Genomic DNA, 15,662 nt, shown 5'->3' with positions numbered 1-15,662 from the left:
GTACTATACCTACACATAGATACTGCTCTTGCACAGCAATATACATACACATAAACACCACTTTTGCAGCAACAGTACCCAACAAAATCCACATTACAATTTAACCTCATCGAGCATCATACCCATTATAATCGTTTCATTATCAATTAACCAAAAGCTATAATATTTGAAATGTCATTGAAAGCACGTTACATCACTTTTAAGGAAACAAGCAACTGTATTAAAAAAAAATCTAAAATATACCCACACATATGCTCCACTTTTGCATCAACAATATGCAATAATATCCATATTACAAACCAAAAAACTCCACGTAAACAGCACACAAAGGATCTTCTATTCATTACTTGGAAGTTTACTTTCACAACTATCTTCCTTAAATTGTTGAAGTAATAGATGTTGAAAATTCATATATTGAATTCCTCCAGAAGTCGGCCAAGAATTTGAACAAGGCATCATGGTGGCATGTGGCAGAAGTGGCTGTGTTTTTATATTGTCAAGTAATTAGCTAAATTATTTCTATTAAACAAATTATTTCTATTAAAATTTATAATAAGTAAACATAAAGCCGCAAAAAACCAAACTCCACTTACAATTTGCTGATCATATCTAAACAGCGGATGAAAAACATTCTTAGGTACCTACAAAAAAATTAAATTACAAATAAAGTATATAGCTATAATACAAATTAACTTTAATCAATCAAAATATAGTACAAATAGTTATTTTTACCACAGTGCTCTCCTGTGTAGCGATTTCAGAGATCCCTTCAAAAAATGGAATGTTTCCTTGTGATTCCTATAAATTGTACTTTAATAAATTAAGTACAAATAGACAAATGACAATTCGACTCAAATGACTCTAATGCATGAACTTGCCTCAACACTTATGCTTGATGGTATAACTTTACTTTTCTTTCCCAAAGTCATTTTTCAATGGAATGTTTCCTTGTGATTCTTGCAAATTAGAGTAAAATAAATTAAAATATTAATAGAGAAATGACATTTAAACTCAAATGGCTCTAATGCATGAAATTACCTTAACACTAATGCTTGATGGTACCACTTTCTTTTTCTTCTGTTTACCTCTCTTAAAATTAGTTGACTCTTTCCTTTTGTAAGGTGGATGGCCTTTTTTTCGAGTTACTACCAGATCAAATATGTGTGTGGTATTTTCGACATTGGCGTTGCCACCTCCCTTACCAATAGCAGTTGGTTGATTGGTTTCAGAACTTACTTTTTCTGGTAATGTCTTCAATGTGTTCTTAATCCAATCCAAAACCATATTACAACTTTCTGCACATCCTGAAGCAACGCCTGCAACCTCAGTAAAAGCAGACAATATTTTTTCATATCGCTCTTGTTCTTCTGTGGAAATCCATACATCATAACTCATCTAGAACCGACTATAACTTCTTCGAACATCTTTCCGCCATCTTTGTAGGATGTACTTTTCTTGAAGTACGAAAATGGCATTTCGAGTCAATACTACAAGTGAATGTCTGCAAACAATTCCTCTAAATTCAAACATTGAACAACTGCATCTAACTTCACCCAAATCTTCTTCAAAAACAACTTTAAAAGAAGTCATTTTTTTAACCTCTCCAATACTGACAATTTCACGAACTACATATTCTTTTCCAACAGACTCGAGTGTGTGACAATACATCAACCCAACTAATTCTTTTTGAAATTCTTTAAACTTAGATAGCGTGTATACCTCTTAAACTTGTTACTCCATCTCAAAAGTAGTTACACAAGGAACATGTTGGGAGAAAGACATTTCATCTGCTAAAGATTCCTTTTCAACCTTGTTTTTTAGTGCATTGTCACATTGCTCAACAAATTGCTTCAATGATGTTTTTGAGTTAACAAATCCATCAAAAAAGGCATTCATACTCTCATTACGTTAAGTGGTTGACATTACTGCTCAAAAGTTATCTTTTACAAAATAGGGTACCCAACGATGCCTCTCATCATATAAATCACTTGGCCATTTATTGCTACCCAAATCAAATTTCAAAATCATTGCATGCCAACTATCTTAAAAAATATCAAGGCTCTGTGACTCGTAAACGGCTGCTTGCAATGCAGAAGAAATAGAATAATATTCATTGTGCGCCCCTAACTTCTCTAGCACCTTTTTAAGTATATGCCACAAACATCATCGATGCCTAGTGTTGGGAAAAACTGCTTCAATAACTTTTTTTCATTGCTTTGTCTTGGTCAGTGATAATTCCAATTGGAGCAACTCCAGACATGCATAATAATCATGTCCTAAATAACCATGTAAATGTCTCAGTGTCCTCGTATGAAATCAATCCGCATCCCAGCAATATAGATTGACAATGATGATTAACTCCAACAAATGGGGCAAATGGCATGTCATACTTATTTGTTAGATAAGTGGTGTCAAATGTAACAACATCTCCAAAATGTTTATAGGCTGCCCTACTCCTCGGATCTGCCCAAAAAACATTCATTAATCGATTCTCGTTATTCAAATCCATACTAAAGAAAAACCCTTCATATTTTGATTGCATTTTCAAAAAATAAGTATGAAGTGTAATAACATCTCCTTCCCCAAGTCGTAATCGCCTCATCTTATCAACAAAATTTCTACAATCTCTTTTTAAGAATGAGATATTATCATGTCCACCAGCTTCAACAACACAAGAATTGTAATTTTTGTTTACTCTAATTCCTGCTCAATCATTATTTATAATTTGTCTTTTTACTCGTGGATCAATGAAGCGATTGCATCGAAAATACTTAGTCTTGCTCGGAATTATTCCATGATTATGTTCAAGATCTAAAGTTCGAAGTTCCCATTTTCCTTCTTTGTTTACACGACCTCCAACTCTAGCATGACAACTTGTTTTTCCAATAGGCTGAGGCTTCAAGATATTACTAGATATACTTTCAAAACTACCATTTCGCCCACAAACAAATGTTACATATTTTACAATTTCATCACTCCCTTTTTTACAAGTTCTCCGTTTCACTAGGAACCCCTCTTGTTTACCATATCCCTTGTAATATGTAAACATTTCATCAGCATTATCGAACAACATCTCAATCTTTGGCTTGTCTATTACTTCTCTCTCAGTCTCAATATTATGACATTTACCAATATTTTCTTCTAAGTTGTTGTTCTCAACCTCATCAAGTTCTTCAACTTCGTGGACTTCTTGCAAACTTTCCATTTCTACAGAATAAAAATCTTTCGTATTAAATGTAAATAAATCAAATTGACACAGCAATGAACAAACAATGCTACATACCAAAATCAAATGTCCATTAAATAAAAAAAATCCAAATTACCATTAAATAAATAAAACCCAAATGTACCATCTCGATTGAAAATCAAGACCCAAATAAAATGCACGTGAGCAAATGAACGATCAAACATGCTAAAATCAATTACCAAAAAATAAAATAAAATAAAATTGGAATTGGAAGAGTAAATAGCAAAAGATTGGACGAAAATTGAATACCATAACATAAAAAAATTAAAATAAATTGAAACGACAGGAGCTAACTAAGAGCAAAAAGATGTTTCACTTACCAAGAGCAAGGACCAAGCAAATGGTGTTACATTCGAGCTTGATGGTGAACTGGTTAGAGATGGGTACGAATGTGATCTCGTTGAGATCTGTAGAAGAAAACGGGGGGAATGGCTTCAATATCTTTGTTACTTTTTTTTTAACTTTATTTTACTGTTGATCACATGAAAATCACATGCAACTCATTAAATTTTCTAAACGCACTTACTGCCGTCGTTTCGGTGTTCTCGGGCTATCACATGCTCGGTACGTCTATCACTACTCTTATCTTAATATCCTCTCCCTCTCCCTCCAAATTTTTTCTTCTTCTTTTTCTCTGCCCACTGCAACTTCTTCAATTTCTTCATCTATTTCTTTTTGGCATGCGGAAGTGAGGACAGTGATGGATCATTTAGCATAAGATCTTTCATTAGGCTTTTCATAAATTCAATTCCCAGTTAGGTCAATCGCTTTCTTTTTTAAAAATAAAATTTAAAAAATATTTTATTTTAAAAAGTAAATAACAAAATTATCTTAATTATGTAGATAAAGCCGTGTACATTAAAAAAAATACCATATCTGAATTATTATTTTTCCAAGCTTTCAAAAATAATAAAGAAAGAAAAGAAATTGATGAAAAAATTGAGGAAGAAGTTGTAGTGGCCAGGTGTGAAAGAATAAAAAAATTTGGAGACAGGAAGAGAGTGAGGATATTAATGTAAATTCACTCGGCATAAAAATAATAATATTAAAATAAAATTACAGGTTAACGAATATTTTATATTGATTTAAAATTACACAGAAATCAAAATAATGAGACACGTAGTGAGAGGAGAATCTAGCGACTGTCGTTAGCACTTCTTTTATTATTAAAGTATATTTTCTCCAATGTGTTGGTTGACTTTGTTCAAGGATTTCACAACACAAATACCCTTTTTTCTTTATAGGTAAGTAGGTATAAATGACGTGGTATAAAAAAAACAATCAAATAAAAGCATTAACACCCATAGAATTATTTTCATGATCACTGATATTTGATATTTTGATCTCTTTAATTTATCTTATTGGCTTTAAATTATTTTTTATATAACTCCTACTTTAAAAGGGCATGAAAATACTAATTAAAATTGTTAAAATAGACATAAGTTTAAATTACTTTTTAATGATATATTAGGTTATTATTAATATATTAGGGTTTATAGAAAATAAGATACAACTGCTTTTTTATTAAAATATTAAGAGCATAATAGGAAGTTTAAAAAGGTATGATAACTTATTTAATAAACTAGTTTTAAAAAACAACCCAACCTAATTCTAAATGTTGTTGTTAAAACATAAAAACTTATGAATTTAACAGTTTTTTAAAATTTTACCAAGTACTGTTTTTATCAAAAATTATTAAATAAGTCGTTTATAGTGTTTCAATCTCAATCTCAAACCAGTTATTAATTTGTGTTGAGTTGTATATAATTCATCTTTTTGAGACCTATCTTGAAATTTTTGAACTAAAGATTATTATCTTGAGTGCGTAGGTTCGAGTCCACCCACTGCTGAGACTCTGTTTTTCCCTCAATGTTAAAAAATTAGTGGAGGCAGATCTTTCCTACTAGTGGAATAGATTTCTTTCCAAAAATTTTTAGGCTAAAAATTTGAATTGCACTTCAGTAGGTTTCATTTTAAATTGTCCCAATATATTTCACATTATAAATATTAGTTGGCTATAATATACATTTTTAAAAAAGATTATTATCTTGATGTTCCTTTTTATATGACTAGTTAATATTAGTAATGTTGTGTTTACTTTTTGGAGTGGGAGTGAAGAGTGTGGATTTATTCTACTATGGTGTTTACTTGCACATTTTAAGAAAAAATTGAGAATCCCATTATGTGGGCCCCACTCAATAGGGAGGGCCTCATCCTTTTTTACCCTCCTTTTATTAAAATTTAATATAATTATATTTAATAAAATAAAATAAATAATATTATATTTATTTAAATGATATTATTATATTTAACTAAATAATAATTTGCATCAATTCTAAGTTAAAATTACTTAAAAATAATATTATTATATTAATAGAGAATTAATAATATTACTATATACTATCTTTATTTGAAAATATAATATTATTATATTTATTTAAAAATAATAGTATTATATTTATTTAATATTAATATTAATAATAAATAGTTTATTTTAATAAAATATTAATTTTGTACTAAATAATAATATTATATTATTTCATATTATAATAAATTTAATATAATTATATTAAATTTAAATAATATTATGTTTATTTAATATAACTATATTTAATAAAATAAAATAAATAATATTATACTTATTTAAATAATATTATTATATTTAACTAAATAATAATTTGGTTTGATTCTAAGTTTAAATTACTTAAAAATAATATTATTACATTAATAGAGAATTAATAATATTACTATATACTATCTTTATTTGAAAATATAATATTATTATAAATAAATAATAGTATTATATTTATTTAATATTAATAATTAATAATAATAAATAGTTGATTCTAAGAAAATATTAATTTTGTACTACGTTAATTGTAAAAATGCTTCATTTATGTTGCCCTTATCAATAATTTTTAATTTACATAATTAAAATTAATAAAAAAATTGTGATGTACATAATTAAGAATATTAATAATTATTATAAATTTACAAATATAATAAAATAAATATTTATTCATCAAATATATTTTTTATTAACTTTGTAATTAAAAACTATAATTCTTTAAATAATGGTAAAATTATAATTTTTAACTATTTACTCTCAATCCAAGGCAAAGTAAATATATAAATTGGATTTTGATCTCTATTTCATACTTCCATTCTAATGTAAGTAAACAATCTACTCCCTCTCCCACTCCACACTCTCAATCCTAAGATTCGCATTCTAATTTAAAATGTAAACGCTACTTAAGAAAAGTAATCATAAGAGCGAGAAACCAACATATAATCGTTAACTAAGTAATGTAAATATGAAAAATTATTGAACATTAAATGTTATAGATAAAAATTTCACTCCTAGCAGTGATATGGCAGCCATAAATAAAAATTAGAGTGCGAGAAATGGGTCCTGGCTGTGACTTATGAGTGAAATCCCTAAAAATTTCATGGGTGAGAGATATATCACTAAAAGGAAATTAAAAGTTAACCATGTTTTACTTCTAATTAGTAAAAAGAAAAAGAAAATTGAAATGACTGCTATGCGCCGATTATTTATTAGAAATCAACACCATGGGTGACTTGTCTATTAACTAACAGTGCCACCTCAGCATCACTACTCAATTACCAGTTGTGTTGGCACCCAACACAACAGGAAAACTTTTTCGTCTTTCTGAAACTTTCATTTGTAATTTATTTTAATTCATCAGGTGATTGCGTCAGCATCACTGCTAAAACTGAGGTAGCATTCTTGTGTAGTCATTAGCATTTTACAATTCGTGTTGTAAAAGGTGGAAGAAGAGAGAGTTCATTCAAAGCCTCCAAATGTTTGCTAGTGGTCGGGCTTGTTAGACTTATTGAGGGAGTAGTTCGAGTCCTACAATTTCTTATTGTAAACGTAATTTTTTTTTAAAAAAAAAGATGTGCTTAGAAATATTTTATCATTATTTTTTAAATATCTTTGCATTCATTTCTTTTTTAAAGTTTACTGAGTAAGCAAAGCTAAACCAATTTTTTTATCTCCTACCTTCCTAAGAATATAGCCAGGTAAATAAAGCTGCTTAAAAATTATTTAATTAAGCATTCTTGTGGATAGATTATTTAAGAATTCAATCCACAACAATACTAGTCATTAAGTTCCATATACACAATCTGCTCGTCCAATTTTAATTATATGAAAATCGAGTAATAATGCATGACATTATTTTAGTTCTTTAATATTTTCTATTTAATTAGAGTCAATTATGGTGTGTATTTTAGTCAATTATTTCTATTATAATTGTAATTTAGCTTTGTTAAAGTTAATTTAGGGAAGTATTTTTTTTAGTTATAAATAGAGAGGCCTTGTTATTATTTTCATAATTTCAATTATTCAATAAAATCTCTCTTTTAAAATTTCCTTTGGGATTACTTATGAAAATCTCTCTTATAGAGTTGTTTGGATTAGAGTGTCATCTAATCTTATTTAAGAGCATCACCAAAAGACTCTTCAAATAAGTAATAAATATTTAAAGCTCCAAAAGACATTCCAATTAAGATTTTTCAAATAAGAATTGATTCTCTCTCTTTAAATTTGGAGAATTAATTTCTCACTCTTCAATTTATATTTTATTACTTTTCATTAAAGAAAGAGAGAGAAGTGCTTTAATTGCTATTGACTTTTCTTTTAAAAAAATAATTATTTGATTAAAATAATATTAACTTATTTATATTTGAAGAGTCTTTTGGAGAATATCATATTTTTTCACCCTTCTATTTACCACATAGATAAGCAAATAAGTATTTGAACAGTAAAATTTATAAAGACTTTTGGAGATGCTCTAATGTGTTATTAGAAACTCATTGAGTCGTTTGGATTAAAATAAGATCTGATCACGCTTCGATTATAGTGTAATTTAATTACGTTAGTTTGGTCAAGTACTAAAATAATATCTAATGTTTTTGTATCTTATCATTATTATGCTTCCGCTACCCTGCTTTATCAGTTAGTTCTATGCGAATTGCAAAACTTTCTTGGGTACACACATCCATCCTCGCAAGATCTATCACTGAAAAAAATAGAAAAGTAAAAAATCCCAAATTATCAAACCCTAAACGCCGCCCACCACCACCACCACCACCATCTCCACAACCTAGCCACCATTGCAACCATCTGACTCGTCAGCCACCGCTGGTCAAATCCCAACCAACCCCAGCCTCAACCACCTCTAGAGCCTTTGCGAAACACCAAAACCTGCAAGTTCTCCAACCACTTGCCACTACGAAACCACCACTCTTTTCCATCAATTTACACCACCACCATAATCTCCACCAATCAGCGACATAAACCTAGCCATCCATGGCCAAAAAGTCGTTGAATCTCCACCACAAAACTGTAGGCCACATCATCATAAACTACCGCCACTTCAAGCTAGATTTTGCGAAAAACCATTGCGAGTCTGACTACTCACAGCTACCATCGTGCTCCTCACGATCACAGCTTGTAAATCTAACTGCTCCGCACAAAATCACAGGCCGCTGACAACTCTAAACCGTCAAAGTTAGGTTATCTACAATTTTTCCATTGATTGTAATTTTTTTTTGGTTTGAGGAAAAATGATAAAGATAGAGTATCAAAACTCATATTATCTCCTTGAGTTTGAAGATATCCTAAATTTTGATAGTAATCTTGATAATATTTTTGATCGGATACACAAAATGGATGATTTTCCTTAAATTGTCTCATCAAAAGTTATTGTTTATCATGCATCATTTAAGTTGTGAGTTGATATTTTAGATTGGTGGGAGTCATTTCAAGAATCAAGGATTCGACAAGGACTAGACGAAATCAAAGAATGGTATGATATGAGACAATTGATGGAAGACCATTTTGTTCGTTGTGATGATGTTGAACCATCACTGTTTACACCAATGAAAGTAGAAAATAATGAGATTATTGATTTATCTGAGATTTTTAAAGATGAAGTACAATATATTTAGGGTGGGCAAAAAAGCTTGGTCGGGCTTAGCACACTATTTAAAAAAATAAATTTACAAAATAGAATAATATAATTAAAATTAAAAAGTAACTTAAAAAAACTTAAATTCTTAACTTATAAATTAATGATGATTCAAAAAAATTAAATTTATGATATCAAACTCTCTCTTTTATGTTAATTAATTAAGTGAACGTTTAAATTAGAGAATCCGGTATTAAAAACAATTAAAGTTATGAGTTTTTATTTGTTTTATTTATTATTTTACTTTGAAATATTTATTTTCTTTAATTTATTTATGATTATAATAACTTATTGATCATTAATTTATTTCAAATTTATAATAATTTAAAAAATTAAAAAATAAATAAAGCCCGACCCAGGCCCTCAATGGGTCTGGCCCGACCCAAGCCCATTGTTTGCCATCCCTAAATATATTCTTGATTTGAGCATTGAGCTTAATAGTACATAGAGTTTGTGTAGCAATATCAAGTTAAAGAGACCCCGTCAATGTGCCTATCCACGTCGAAGGCAAGAAGGTTATTCTTGAAGAAGATTTGGTTGCAACGGTAAAATTAATTGGCAAGAATATTAAGCAAGATTTGACAAAAGACTTGAGAGACTTGGAAGTGATTCGTTCATACAAGGCTTTATCTTCTCGAAGAGCTACTCATAAGCATAAGAAAAAAATGAAGCATAGAGAATTTCGAGTTTCAAGCACAATTGATGAGTGAGGCTACAAGTTCAAGCACCAAGATGCATTGATGCTCTACTTCAAGTTTTATCTTCTAGATAAACTCGAGGATGAGTTTTTTTTTTAAAGGAAGGGGGAGACTAATAAAAAGTTATTTTAGGATTTGAAGATTTTCTTATTTTAGTTCTTTGATATTTTCTATTTTAATTAGAGTCAATTATGATATATATTTTAGTCTTATTTTTATTATAATTGTGATTTAGTTTTTCTTTTTAAGTTAATTTAGGGAAGTAAGTTTACTCTGTTATAAAAAAAGATCTTATTACTATTTTTATAACTTCAATTATTCAATAAAAATCTTCTTTCAAAATTTTCTTTGAGATTATTTATCAAAATCGCTCTTATAAAGCCGTTTGTATTAGAGCATAATCTAATCTCATTTAATGCGTTATTAAAATCTCGTTGAGTCATTTGGATTAGAATGAAATCTAATCACGCTTCAGTTAGAGCATAACTTAATCACGGTGGTTAGATCCAGTACTACAACAATAGTTGGTGTTTATCTACCCTATCATTCTGCTTCTGCTATCCCGCTCTATCACGTAATTTATACTGATATAGGACAATTCAACGGGGAAAAAGCAATTCATCTACTATGAAAAGAGTTGATGATCGGAATACATGCAAGCACAATGACATAACCAGTGATGTGTGTGTCTGTGTCTGTGTCTGTGTGTGTGTATAACGGATATGAAATGCTCCGCAACACAATGCATGAAACTCTCTGGATTTGATTTCCTTTCAAATCAAAAGCCTTCTCACTCTGGATGATGCCGCCATGATGATGACGACGACTACTTGAAATAAGCTAAAACAGAAAACACGGTTGTTGAGCAGAAAAAGCAGCCAAAACGGGAATGAGTACCCACTGACTCTTGAAATAGTTTTGCCAAAACGGGTTCGCCATCACTCGTTCATATTGTGGATTATGTCTCTGTTAATGCTGTTAGCGGGGAGCAAGACAGACTTTCCAAGCCTCTTGAAAAGCTTGGCATCTTAATCTAGTCATAGAAATCCTGAAGAACGAAGAATTGAAGTTGATTGCCAGCTAATAGCAAATCACGACCCAGTTTCATGCGGACCTAACTTGGTCGCGAAACTTGTTCATCACTACTGTCCCATTGTCGCAGCTTAAACTTGCGAAACATCTCAACGATGAAGCAAGCATGAAACAGCTTCATTTCCAGAAAATAATCGCCTGCTGAATCACGATATGAAGATATATATATATATATAACAACTAAGAGTTCTTTCTTGTAATTCTCCCATGGCCTTCACATGTCTTCTTACGTTATGATGATCATCTTCCCCTCTTCGCTGGAGAAGCTTTTTTCAGAAAGCCCATTTTGTGCTCTTTCATCTCTTGCCAATTTCGATTGCTATCTTTTGTGGTTCGTAGGCTTCTGGATTCACAATATAGAGATGCCTCGGTAGTTTTCTCATTTTAAAATCGGACGATTCTTCTGCAGACAATGAATTAGAAAGGTTGTATGAAATACGAGTACATACTCTTTCTTAAGCATCTGCAGCCATCCCTTTATCAGGCACTGTTAATCGAATAATTAACATTGGAATAGAAAATTGATATTCATTAAAAAAAAAAAATTCGAATGTCAGTCGGAATAAGTTAACACTATATGGTATTTGAGTCAGTTGAAAAAATAATGAAAGAACATGTTAACATCCTATAGTTTTATGGTTAATTGAAAAAATAATGAAAAAACACTTTAACGTCATATATGGCTTAATAAGGCGGCTTTGTAACCAGCTATGAATAAATATCATTTTTCTTTTGATTAACAAGGCTAGCTAATTTAAAGCCTATAGAGCTACATAATTAAATAAGGAAAATTAAATATATTATCGAGAAATTTGGGAGGGCCAAGAGTGACAATGTGACATGACAATGAGAAAGAAGAAATTACAAAGGAAAGAAATTAGAGAAAAGGAAAGGAGAGTGGAACAGTGAAAGAGAAAGAAAAAAAATAAGAATATAAGACAGAGAAAAGAAAAGAGAAAAAGGAAAGCAATAAAAGAAAGATAAAAGGGAGTGAAACAATGAAAGGGACGAGACATAAGAAAATAAGAAAAAGAAAAGAAGAAAGAATTAGAAGGTAGATTGGAAGTCTTGGAATTGGAATGGTTTGAATTAAATTTCAAGAATAGTAATAAGTATATAAAGTTCGAGTAGTTATATTGAAGTTTTAATAAGGCATTAGTAACCTTATTAAGAATTACGTCCTGTTTTCGAGTTTCATACATTGTACCTTTGTGTTTAACTAATAAAATTTATAAAAATATAGCAAGTTTAATTATACATATCATTCTAACAAATTATTTGTGAAATCTTGTATTTTAGAAGACCCAAGAATCCACAAGAGCCCTAAAAAAATTGTATGTAAATAGAACTAATTAGCAAATTACTTTTATTATAATTTAATTTAATAACATTAAATGATTATTTTTATGCATATCATATGATTAATTATGTCACATATATAGTAGCGAACCACAAGGATGGTAACCTTACCGTTAAATTCACTTTGATTCCACACGATGTTTTTCACCCAGCGTTGCAGGTAATTCTCCATGTACTATTTGGCGTAGTTCAAATATGAATGTTATGTATAATATCCATTTTTTTTAATAAGAAAACTGGGAATATATTAATAAATAATGGACATATTGCACAAGTAGTGGACCAGGTATTCACCCAAAAGGTTCTATACAAAAATAAATATGTAAATAAACAAGATGCACTCTAATTAAATCCCTAAAACAACCATTCAATTAACATGAATGAAGAAAAAGGAAGTGTCTTGGAAATCCTTAGTGACCGACACTGGAAAGGTGAACACTATCCAGCAGCCGTCAATATTGTCTCCTTTGACTCTTTGAACATTCTAATGTTTCTTTCATTCCGAGTCACCCACAAGAGGGCTGACTGCACTTCTTTGAAGATTAGTGATAGATCCAATTTCAGTAGGCTTATTAACTAAAAGTTAATTAAATAAATTAGTGTACGAAAATAAAGTGCATAAAAGTAAAAACATACAAAAGATTTTCATGTGGTTTGGAGTCCAAATCCCTATGTCTACGGCTCATGCTCAATTATTAAGTAATTTACTAGATTTAAAAGATTACAAGCTGTTGGCACCTTACGCATATGAGACTTCTTATTTGTAATTTCTGCCACCTTGTTATCATCTTCCTCTTCCTCCTCCTATTCCTCTTCTTAAACCTCCTCTTCTGTCTGGTAATAGGGTTTCACCCCGAAACTGAGAATAGAAGGATTTCTCGTGAGCAAATCGACTCATTGGAGAACTTGTTATAGGCGCAATCCGCTGGCTAGAATCCCTACACCTCACCCAGTATAGAGTGAGGCTTGCAGTGAAACCGATATCAAGGTTCACCACTAAGAGTGGTGGAACTAGCAATTTGCTATTGTAGTTTCCCTGTCGAGACCTACTACTAAACGAACCAATGGTCGAACCGAACTCCCCTTGTGAGTAGCCACAAGGATCTTCTATAGGCATGCCTTAGCGGAGAAACCAAAAGGAACTCTCTGGCAAAGACAGCCCTTTTCTAATTTTTTGCATGTTCCTGCAGTAGTATTCAAGTAATGACCTTTGATTTCACCTGTTTCAGCTTGCGCTTTAGAAATAGCTTCCGCACAAAATAAGAAAGGGCCCCTCCAACGCATAAATGGTTGGGAGTTCACGTTCTCATCATCTTTGGTAAAGTCAAGTCCACCACGTAGACATTCTTAGCGGATAACCCGTTTAATAGTACATCCCAACAGGGGACGGCCATACTTATTCCGTGCTACGCGGCCAGCCTGAGGGGATGCAGGGATACCGCATAGAAGGGCTCCATCGAGGGGGTAAAGCTATGAGCCGTCCATCTTGCGAGAGGCATAGGTTGCAAAGAGGGGTTGCTATTGAATCATCTGTGAACGAATCTGCTGCACATGAATGCACAGACTAAACTGTTGGAGGAAGAGAAGTTGACAACTCCGCTCTTACAAATGCAATTGAATCAGCTCTGAGGGATTAACCGGATTGCACTGATTAGGCAGAAAGATGCCATTGACTTATGTTATATTAGGCAGAAAGATGCCATTTAGGATTTAAGATTAGGAATAGGTGTAATCGGACCTGCTTTTTACATCTCTCTCGTGGGACCCTATTCACCTCTTTAGGCTTCTATTGAATCGAGAAATAGGTTTGATTGTCTATCTTTTTTATATAATATTAATATATATAAGGCATCCTCCGGATAATTCAAATCGAAGCAATTGGATGTCCGATTGGGGCCTATATGACACGACCGATCACTAGAAATGCTCCACTCCACCCTTGTCATATATTCCATACATCACACTAGATAGATATCATCTTCATGGAATACGATTCACTTTCAAGATGCCTTGGTGGTGAAATGGTAGACACACGAGACTCAAAATCTCGTGCTCAAGAGCGTGGAGGTTCGAGTCCTCTTCAAGGCAGAATATTGAGAATTCTCATTGAATGAGCAATTCAATAAGAGATTTCGGATCGAATCGATATTGAATTGTGAATAATTAATACTTAGCAATCAAGTGAGTAATTCTTAATATTATTTTGATTCTATTGTTATTATTATTGGTATTTGTTAATCGGTCTTATTATTATTGTTATTGTTATTTGTTGCCACCATTATTAGTATTAATAATGTATTAGCGTTGGACTTATTTAGTTTGGGCTTAGGATTGTTATTGGGCCAAAGTTTATTTTTTTATGGCCAGCCCATCCAAACCCACTACCCTAGATATAAATGGGAAAAAAATTTGGATCGAGCGCTATCTTCCCTGTATGGTTTCGTTGTCGGCTAGGAGATGTTAGAGAGAGAGTAGCCAAAGTTTTTATAGATTTTTTGTCATAGAATTGCAAAAATTGTTGCGTTATTTTTATCATTTCTTTGAAATTTGTGTTCTTTATTTCTTGTATAAACTTAGAATTATTGTGTTTGATCACTATGATTAAGATTTAGGAGTTTTGAGTCTCTAGGTTATTATATGATTTTCATGGGTATTATATGTTGAGGAATTATTGATTAAGAGAAAGCCATGAGGATTAATTAAATGTGCACAATTATTTTTACAATCACTCACTTTAAAAATGATTTAAAATTATGTATTTTATGCCTTGATAATTTATTCATATCTAGTAAAAATAGACATATTGAGGGTTGCATATAATTTTGATCCACTAGAAGATGAATTAAATTCTATTTTTAATAAATTTTTGAATTAGGCATTGAGATTCTGAAAAATTGACATTTCTACCATGTTCTAAGAAAGAAAAAAATGTTTAGACCGACCAAACTTTCTCAAAAAAATATGAAACATAGATGTACTCTTTTAAATGTCTAGTTTATCATATCTAAAATTGGAGCCCTAATTCCTTATACTTTAATTGTTTTAAATTGATGAGTAAAGGGTCCTCAATGCTAGATTCTATATTTTAGGATTTGATAATCTTGAATTTAATTTGAAATAGATTTTAAATGAATTTGGCATTGAAATTTTTACTACCTATGTGCTTATGTGTCCATTTAAGCCCTAAAAAATGCCATCATTTTTGAGTTAGTATTTTATTTAATAAAAAAAAGTAAGGGCTAATCAGTAACTTTCTACTATTGTGAA

At 30.9% G+C, this 15,662-nt stretch overlaps 1 non-coding gene across 1 annotated transcript; it reads left to right on the top strand.

Moving 5' to 3' along the window:
* Nucleotides 1–14,402: 14,402 nt before the first annotated feature.
* TRNAL-CAA (transfer RNA leucine (anticodon CAA)) lies at nt 14,403–14,483 on the top strand. The gene has a single exon. It is a non-coding gene; the product is annotated as a tRNA-Leu (tRNA).
* The last annotated feature ends 1,179 nt before the right edge of the window (nt 14,484–15,662 follow it).

The sequence above is a fragment of the Citrus sinensis genome, chromosome 9 (genome assembly GCF_022201045.2).
Source record: "Citrus sinensis cultivar Valencia sweet orange chromosome 9, DVS_A1.0, whole genome shotgun sequence".
In the NCBI taxonomy this organism is placed as follows: domain Eukaryota; kingdom Viridiplantae; phylum Streptophyta; class Magnoliopsida; order Sapindales; family Rutaceae; genus Citrus; species Citrus sinensis.
Note: the sequence above shows the minus strand (reverse complement) of the source record. Positions and strands in the feature narration are given on the sequence as shown.